The sequence below is a fragment of the Octodon degus genome, unplaced genomic scaffold, assembly GCF_000260255.1.
Source record: "Octodon degus isolate 3935 unplaced genomic scaffold, OctDeg1.0 scaffold00097, whole genome shotgun sequence".
NCBI classification, from domain to species: Eukaryota; Metazoa; Chordata; class Mammalia; order Rodentia; family Octodontidae; genus Octodon; species Octodon degus.
In genome coordinates, this window is record NW_004524673.1 from 10,550,124 (window position 1) to 10,560,301 (window position 10,178).

A 10,178-nucleotide genomic window follows, 5' to 3' on the forward strand; every position below is an offset into this window, starting at 1 on the left:
TTAGCTTTCTTCCCTGTCCTCTCTGAAACAGGTCTCTAAAATGCTATATAAATAGAACTTTCCAGGCACTCCTGAAGTTTTATTCTAGGTACAGTCCTTCCTTTGAAATATTCTCCCTGTACAACAGCATCAGCCCCTCTTAAAATAAAGTGTTCCTGTAAAACTTTGTGATTTATTTCTGAAGGAATGTAGGTACAAAAACTCCTGTACTGAGTCAGGATTTTTATTGCGATAATGGGGATACATTGAATAAACAGGGGAGTTAACACTGAAGAGCTCCAAAGACAAGCAGCCCATGAAATACAGCAGCTACTGAAGACCAGCAGCTAAGGATGACAGTCAGTAGCTGCAGAGACCTGGCACTTGGCAGAGTTGACCTATGGGGTCCAAACAAGCTGGGAAGAAATGGTGATAGTAGTGACCAGCAATGGCTGATTCAAGAATTCCATCTTAATTGAGAAAAAAAATCCATAAACTGATTGGCAACCAGTACCCTTAATTAAAATTTATTGCCTTAGAACCCAATAGCATGACCTTTGCCCTGAAGATGTATCTATGGTGTTTTAATCATTTTTTCTTTATTAAGAAAAACAAATTATTGACATCATTCAAAATAAAATTAAAATGTTATGGGCTATGCTGTTTTGTCTCCCACTTATTGAAGTCTTTCTAGCCAATACATTAGCTTTCTCAATTTAATCTTTCATCTTTCTTGATCTCACACATACTAGGTAGGTGCTGTACTGCTGAGCTACTTATGTGAATTGAGAGCTCATTCAATCTAGAGTCAAGGTATATCTCTTCTGAGTGCCCTAGCGATCAGTCAAATTAAATTTGAAGTAAGCTCTGCATGAGAGATAAGAACAGAGTCTTTTCACTCAACTGATGAAGCATGTAGATTTGCCTGAGTTAGAGCCCATAGCAGCAAGCTTTGAGATCACAAGTATGCTTCCCATATCAAGATTGTAATTCGTATCTGTCATGTCTCCTCTGCTCATGACATTGCAGATTGCTATTTTGTTTCTATTTTCTTACAGGTTTTTTACTTCAGAAGTACAATTATACTATGCAGACCAGATCTCAGTGCTGAAGAAATTTCTAGTTTGCTATTAGACCTTGCAATGTTAATGACTCTTTAGTGGCAGCAATATAGATAAATGACCTCCTACTATTTTTATTTTAACATGTTATTTGTTAAGAATAGTAGTGTTATTTAGCTCTAAGCCACAAGAGTTTTTAATGTTTAAATAACAAATCATGATTTATTGTCTTAACTAGCAATATTAATGCATCAGCCAAGCTCATACCAACAGAGGAAAAACAATTCTGAGCTTTCCGAAAGGTACCAACCTGCATCACCTCAAGGTGAGATCCAATGCTACTAGAAAAAAGTTTAAATGGATCTTTGGTGCATTTCACATGTTTTCTTGAGCTCACTTATCCTCTTCAGATAATAAAAATAAAGAATGTTCTTGAAGTTTATTGTGTTTATCATTTAGTTCACTAGAAGAACCTTTTATTTGGCATTTGATTGACTTTTAATTTGAGTGACAGCTAAAGTCTTTAATAAAGCCTTGAAGTGTCCATAGATTCTTTAGAGGGTTCTAAATCTATAAAGGTTCAATTATAAGACCTCTAACTTTACTTTTGAAATGTTCCTCTGTCTCACCGTAAGACAGAAGAATAAAGAAGTAATAGACCTAAATTTCATGTTATTTAAAGATGACTCAGTGTCTGAAGCACAATTTTTCATTTATTTATTAACACAGTCAGTCATTTTAATTAATATCAGAATGTAAAATTTATGCCCAAAGCATTACTTATAATTCTTATACACTATGTAGTAAATTGGATTACATGAAAATTAAATAATGCAATATTTACAAGAAAGAGTGAAAACAACAACAAAACATGAATGAACAGAGGAATTTAATTAGTTGATTCCTCAGATTTTTTTTATTTTAAGGCAGCTATCTGTATGTATGCATCCATTGTAATTATGTATGTATTGTTTTGCTTATTTTCTACCTTTAGCAACTTTAAGAAGACATACTTTTATTTTGCAAGTTAAGCATTCCCATTATTAAAATTGGGCATCAGGATTTTCTTCTTTAAAGCAGGATTTAGAAGGCTATGTTATATGACTTCACATTTATGAGTTCCTGCTTTACCTGGTACACAGGACTCAAAGCAGCTCATCAGAGCTTCAGGTTACCTATGGTGTCATCAAATTAATTTACTGATTAAAAACACACTAAGAAACCACCTGAAGTTTTGTTAAGCAGCTTTTCCTTTAAATTTCAATATCTCTTAGTTGTCTTGGAATATATAATTTTTCATAAAGTTCAGGCCCCATTTTTGTTTTCTGTGATATAGTCTTATCTATTGTAGGATGATAATACAATCATGGTTTAAATTCTACAATTCAAATTTTATTTTATTTATTTATTTATTTATTTATTTATTTGCTGAACCAGGGATCAAATTCAGGCCCTTGCACTTGCCAGGGAAGTGCTTATTCCACTGAGCCATCTCCCCGGCCCCTTCAAATGTTAAATAAATATTAACCAACTCTGTTATCTTTAAACTTCACTGGAAAATCTGTCCAGTAATCCTGAGATTCTGTTGTTCTTTGTAAATGAAATCATTGCCAGGGTCACTGAGGCATTTGGGCCCAGCTAGGTTTTGCTATGTTCCTATTGTAATTGTGAAGTTTGGAGAATGGGGCAACATGATCTGTTGTTTTAATCTAATAATGACTATGATTGAAGCATAAGTCCCACAGATTCTGAATCTAAATATAAAGATTTCTACTGCTACATCTGTGATGTAGTAGTAGACATGATGATATGTCTTGTTTGCTTCCAAACAAGCAGAGACATCTACATGGAAGTTATTTGAATAACACTCATGGAGATTATCATAAATAAGTACTTTGGACTTGAAGGAAATGGTGGAGCGGTGAGGAGCAGATGCTTCTCTTTGATGTCCTTGATGTCATGTTTTGATGTCTTAACACTAGAATATAGCATCGTAAGGAAGAGAAGAGGGAGGGAAACTATGTCCTAGGAATGCAGGATTGATGTGAAGTGAGAATTGAAAGCCACAGGGACAGAAAAGAGAGAAATTTCTACAAAGATGGAGGTGACAGGTGACAATTTCTCCCTGAGTCCAGACTCCCTGCATGGGAGAGTTGACTACTAAGGACTCCAATCCCCTTCACAGAGAAATTCACCAGTGGAACAGAGCAGTGGATGAAGTGGGCTACAGTGGCTGGTGAATTATTTGAGTTCAGATGTCCCACAGGAGAGGCTGATTGACCAGGCGCCATCTTGAAGAGGGGCCAAAAGAACTTGGAACTGAAAGCAACTGCTGTCTCCATCTTGTGGTTCCTAGACAATTTCAAGCTGACAGGAGATATACAGACTACTACAGGCTGAATGAGTCTGATTCCAGCCTTATAGCCAGAAAAAAGCTTGAACTTCAGTGGATATAAAAATAAGGTCTTTCTGAGATTATCCAATACTCCATCATAGAGTTACTGCTGGCTTGTCAGGATTCATCAACATGAATCTGGAGTTCATATGCCCACGCTGCCTCCTAGTAACAGAAATAATACAAGTTGAAGTAGACATTTATTTTTCTTACATTATTTGTTTTGTTTTTTCTAATTTTTATGTAAATGTGAATATGATGTCTACTTTTTGTCATCATTCTGTCTTTTTATTTTTTTTCTCTTCTTCCCTCCGGACTTCTGCATCAGTTTACCAAAGTTTGCATGAGCCTCCTTTGTCCTCCTGTCTTGCTTATAATCTCTTTGCTTTCCTTTATTTCTTTATTTTTCCCTAGCTTCTCTTAAACTTTGTCCCCTAAGTGTAAAATTGGCATACTGAGGGCTTACTTACTGCATATAATTTTCTGGTTTATTTTAAATTTTGTTAAATCATCACAGATCTAGGCCATTTGGTTAAAGGTGGCAAATTAGTAGTTTCCTGAGCTTGTCACTTTCTAGGCTGTATTTGAAGCTATTTTTGTCACTGATTGTACCACTTCACCAAAATGACATAAATTTTTTAGCTAATTGTTCTTCCTGGTATACTATAACAGCTTGCCCAAGGGTCATAAAAAATGCTATAAGCCAGTGCCAAAGAATCAAGGACAGGGTCAAGTAGGCAGCAACTTCTCATCCCCAATAAACTGAAAAGGTACTATCTTGAAACAGACTCAAATAACAGAAGCCAGCTACACCTAGAAGACACCTCTGGGAAGTAGTCATTTCCTATGGAGTCTAATACATACTTAAACAAAATGAAACCCCAGACATCTAAGTTACCAAAGACAAATCTGGGGGGAAATGAGGTGGAACAATTGGAAAGTCAACAACATGGATCCTGAAATGGTAACAACAGAAGTAGTAAAGCAATGAACAATGCTTAAAAAATATCAAATCATAAATTCAGTTCTCAGGTAACTATGGAGGCAATAACTATAATAAAAGACATGCTTCATGATTCAAGAGCAGATAAAGATTTAAAACATAGAACTTAGGAAAGTTATTGAAATCATGAATACACAACATAGGAAAAAAATGGAATACATAAAAGATTCAAAATGATATCCAGGAGGTTAAAATTTTCACTGAAAATTTATATGGCAGGATAATCCAATGTGAGGAAAATACTCAGGTATGGAACATATGTATGTGGTCAGTGACCATGAAAAGAAAGATTTCTTAAAGGTAGCAAGGGACCACGAGAAATAAATATAGGAGCTGCTACATGAGGCAGAGAACAGCTTCAGATTGACTGGAGTCAATGAAAAAATCACAAATGTTATAAACACACTGTTCATAGATAGTGTGGCAGAAAATTTCCCTGGAAGGGAAAAAGAATTTGACACACTGATAAGTGAGGCATATAGAACTTCAATTAGCCAAATAAAAGACCACAGCAAGGTATACAATAGTTAAGATTCTAAAATTCAATGCAAGAGTAAAAGAGTAGGCCTTGCATCATAAGACTAATTTTGTGAACAAGGAGCATAAATGGAGGTCTGTCAGACCTATGTTTTTTCTTTAGAAGACTTATATTGATGAATTATTAATTGTAATTTTATTGACTGTTACTATACTAAGCAATGAAAAACTTGCAAAAAAATCATATTGCGTTTCAGTATTTAACCTTATCACATATTTGATAAGCCCAAATTTTGCAATAAAAAGCTTTACACCATATAAACAATAAAGAATGAATAATTAACAGAAAACTCATAGGACTGAGTTTTAATATTTATTGCATGTTTATAAAAATTAAAAATTTTTAACATTGACTAGTTTTTGGTATTCAAAGTCTAATAAAGAAATTCAGAAATAAATTCCCATAGTAATCACAATAAAAATGCCAAATATCTCTACAAATTCTTTATTTTAATTATCACACTTAAAGCTGTCTGCAGATATAACAGTAGTACATTCCATACACACACATCACTTACATAGACAGCACATGACAGAATTTTTGACCTTTTTGTAGGACATATTTGACATCTCAGTAGTGTTGCTGTTTTGTCTGGTGATTCTTATAGTACCATGTGTAGTTAACAGAAATATAAAATTTCAATAAAATAAATTCATAAATTCTTAATATGTACTATGTATTTAGAAGCCATCAACATTGTCATATCAACTGTGTACTTCCTTAAAAGCCAGAAAAGATACAATCAGAAATAAATTCCTATAAGAACTACAATGAAAATACCAATAGAACTCTACCACAGAAATAAGATTTCCTTTAATTATCACATGCCAGGCACTTTTCACATATAACAACTGCATATTCCATGCTCATGTCTTTCTTAAACAGCATGTATACTTAGCTTTCATTTCCTATGTGACAATGTTATTACTTCTTTTCCTGTTTTATCAATAGCTTCCAACTATATTATATACATGCACTTAGCAGGGAAACAAGATGTCAATAAAATAATCAAATATGTGATGAGTGCATTTTTCACATCAGCTATTTATTTGCTCACAAAGTCTAAAAAAAAGCAAACAAACATAAAAACCTACATGAACTACAGTGTATACATAAACAAAAATCTACCACAGAAATTAGCTTTGCTTCAAACATTACACCCAAGCACTTTTTATCCATGGCAACTCATATTCCATGTGTAAGCATGAATTACACTAATAATACCTATGTTTTGTTTTCTTATACTTTCTTGTGGGGCACAGTTGACATCTTTATGTTTCCCTGTTATCGTATCATGTCTTTGTGAAGCTTTGCCTGTCAGCTCATCAGTGTGCTCCACAACTTTTTGTCTAGCTCCCTGGGAAGAAACATTTTGGTTTTTCTTTGCTGTAAATGATCTCCTATATGCATCAGTCCAAATCCTCTAAGAAAATGTCTTCACGATATTTTGCACTTTCTATTTTCTTTGTAAACTAGCAAACTATTCATGCCACACATGTTTAGGATAGAGTAAAACAAAATCATTGCCCAATATTTTTGTGTTTCAAATGATATCATAGTTGTGGCATAACTCAGCAACAGCATCTACTCTGTGTTTGATAGTTTATGTTGAAAGTTTCCAACTCCCTTTTCCATATTGTTGAGGTTTATTTATCAATATTTTCATCATGGTGAAACGTTGACATAAGCTGTACCAGTTTACTTTTCTTTGTCAAATATTAGGACAATGTTATATCTTTTTGAAATTCTAATATTGTACTATATATTTCTGTTTTGAGATGACAACATTTCATTTGGATTTTCTGTTTGTTCCTGTGTACAGTTATTGCACTGGTTAAATGTGTGCTCTGCTAGCAAATATAACATCAATTGAAAGCTGGTATACCAATTGTTGAATGTCACATTCTTGCTAGTTTAGGAGATGGGAGCAGTAAGTCTATTCATGACATCATTAACTATATTAGTATACAAATAAGGAACTGATGGCTGACTTCCAGAATAAAAGTCTTAATTAAAAGAATAATAAGTCTTCATACCTATAAGGGCATACATTTGTTCCATATGTTGCCTAGTTGCTTTCCTATGTCATTTATTTACATTCCTACAATCATGATGAGAAATCTGGGTTATGTGCAGTCATTTTAACTAACTAAATATGAACTAACATTCCTCTCTCTTTTGTCATCTGAATTGAGAAAGTCAGCATTCCCCTTGTCTGCATCAGTTGAGTGCTGCTGTACTTCGCTGTCACAAGAACTTTAGCTCATATGGTAAATTTAGAATTCATGATCATGACAATCATCATTATCATACCCCCATGCCACCCTTGTTATGAAAATATGTACTTTACCATAATGAATCATCTTCATCATTCATGCATGAGCAATCTGGTGATTCACTTTTGATCTCCAAAACTTGCAAATCTTTTTTTTAATGTGCCATTGTACTGAATAAGGCTGCTTCTACCAGAAAAATCAAATGAAAACATTTTCAAACAAATCATTGAGTGGAGTGGGTCTATTGAACCCTCTAACTATTGAATCAATTAAAGCATAACGGTGGGTACAAATCTTGATTTGACAATTTTGCACACATGCACACTCCTTGACATTCATCATAGTGAGAAGAAAATAGATTACTTCCTGTATCCCTCATGGAGAGGCATTGAAATACACAACCTGTTACTATCACACTAAAGTACAAATTTACAGTAGAAAATTAAGGAATCGGCTCACTGAAAACAATCTTGCATCCTAAGAGTTAAAAATTGTTAAAAAAGAAACAAATCATCTATAAAAGGAAACCCATCAGAATCACAGAAGACTACTCAACAAAAATCCTCAAGTCAAGGAGAGCATGAAGTATTTCAAGCCCTAAAAATAAAACAACTTCCAACTCACATTGATGGACCCTGCAAACTGTCTTTCAAAACTGATGGAGAAACAAGTTACTTTTATGACTAAGAACACCTGAAGAAATTCGTAACCATCAAACCAACACTTAAAAATATTCTAAAGGATATTATAGAAAGATATAATGACTGTAATTCCACAAAACCCAAGAGAATTAATCCAGTAATTAAAGGAAGTATCCTGAACCTGGACAGTATTCCCAACTGTCTGTATGAGTCATATGGTGAAAGGATCAAATAAAGAACAAGGCTAGAATCAGAAATCCATCACAGAATGGGATGGGACAGCAATGCCTTAGGATGGGCAAAGACAATGACTGTACAAGCTAGCTATTTATTGGGTGTACACAGTAATCTAAGAGAGGATAGGATGACTTAGAGGGCTACTTCAGAAGGTGGAAGTGATTTTTAAACTGATCATGATTTATGTTGATGAGGATCAGTTCAGTAACGGTGATCCTTTGCTGATGTACTCTGGTACTGCAGCACTGCATCACAGCATCACAAAACCATTCAGGCCTCTTAAGGCCTCTAAGCCCTAGCCTCAATTTATAATTTATGGTCCCCAATATTTCTCTCTTTTTTGTTTCTGTAATTGCAGCAAATGGAACTGCATATAGGCTATGATGGTCATCACAGCAATGAACATATTTTCATCACTTTGTGGGAGGGTCTTTCACCAGTGTGTGAGTATCCTGTGCTATCTTCATTAGTAGTCATGTCATGAGTTTTGCAACCTGCTTGGATCTCAGTATTTGTGGTGTTGTTCTATCCTCCAGTGTCATCCTTTTGAATGCTTAGACTGGAGTTCTGGACAGGAACTGGATCCACCTTTAAGTTCAACAAGGAGCCACAACATGAGATAATCTTTCCTAAAAGATCCAACAACTTTGGTGAGTCACACAACCTCCTAAATAGGGAGACTACTGGACCCCATAGGATGAGAATCAACAAACGTACAGTGTGCCAAAGGAGGGTCACCAAGAAGGAAAATGTTCCTATACTTTTACAGAAATCAGCATGGTCAAACAAGTCTGTGACCCATCTTGATAGATAAAAGTGAAAGAGGAACTAAGAAGCTCTACCCATTATTCTACATAAATGGCTGAGGAGACTTAACTGACCTTGATAGACAGCAAGAGATTAATTTTGAACAGGTTTCACTCTAAGTTTACCTTGAACACCAAAGAGAAAATTATAACCAAGATATACAAACAATGATAAATAATAAACTAGATGTAAAAATAGGGTCCAATCTCTGACCACTTCTGGATGTTTCCACCTATACAGTAGCTAATGATCAGTTAGGTTTTAAGAAATACCATACTATCTAAACGCTCAACAGAAATCTTTTAATTCTTTAGCTAAAGCCAGATAAAATCAGGGACTGGGGTTTAATCCCTGGTGCACTGTTCTGCCCTTACGCCTTTGGCAGACTGAACAGGTGATTAAAACTGGGTGTGGTGCTTTTTCACAACTGGTTTACCATGAGAGCACAGGTGTAGTGAAAACCACCACTAAATCAAAGCCAACATGAGAAAATACTCACATATAATATCATTGTCATCGGACACATGACTCCAGCAAATCCACCACCACCAGCCATCCGATCTACCAATGCAGGAGCATTGACAAAAGAACCATTTAAAAATTTGAGAAGGATGCTGCTGAGATGGAAAAGCATTCCTTCAAGTATGCCTGGATCTGGGATAAGTTGAAAGCCAAGCATGAGCGTGATATCACCATTGACATCTCCCTGTGGAAATTTGATATCAGCCAGTATTATGTGATCATCATTGATGCCCCTGAACACAGAAACTTCATCAAAAACATGATTACAGGCTCATCTAAGACTGACTGTGCTGTCTTGATTGCTGCTGCTGGTGATGGTGAATTTGAAGCTGGTATCTCTAAGAACTGGCAGAGCCATGAGCAGGCCCTTCTGGCTTACACACTAGGTATGAAACTACTAATTGTTGGTGTTAAAAAATAGATTCCAATGAGCTTCCCTAAAGCCAGAAGAGATACAAGGAAATCATTAAGGAAGTCAGCACCTACATTAAGAATATCAGACCTTCCCCACCCCTCTGCCAAGGAGGAATTTCTGCCGAGTTCTAGGAACCCCCAGACCCAGTCCTAGCCAGGTCTGGTGAGTGTGTGGAGAGATTACTGCTACCCTGCACCGGCGGGACCAGTCCCAGCCCAGGCGCAGCGTGGGCCGGACCCTCTCCCACCCCCTTGGGCCACTCCCCACCACTACGCAGTACCTCCCCCACCCCGCCCGCCAAGTA

At 35.8% G+C, this 10,178-nt stretch overlaps 1 pseudogene; it reads left to right on the forward strand.

Annotated features, from left to right (window-relative positions):
• Window positions 1-8,306: 8,306 nt before the first annotated feature.
• Window positions 8,307-9,963, forward strand: LOC101561428 (annotated as a pseudogene).
• The last annotated feature ends 215 nt before the right edge of the window (window positions 9,964-10,178 follow it).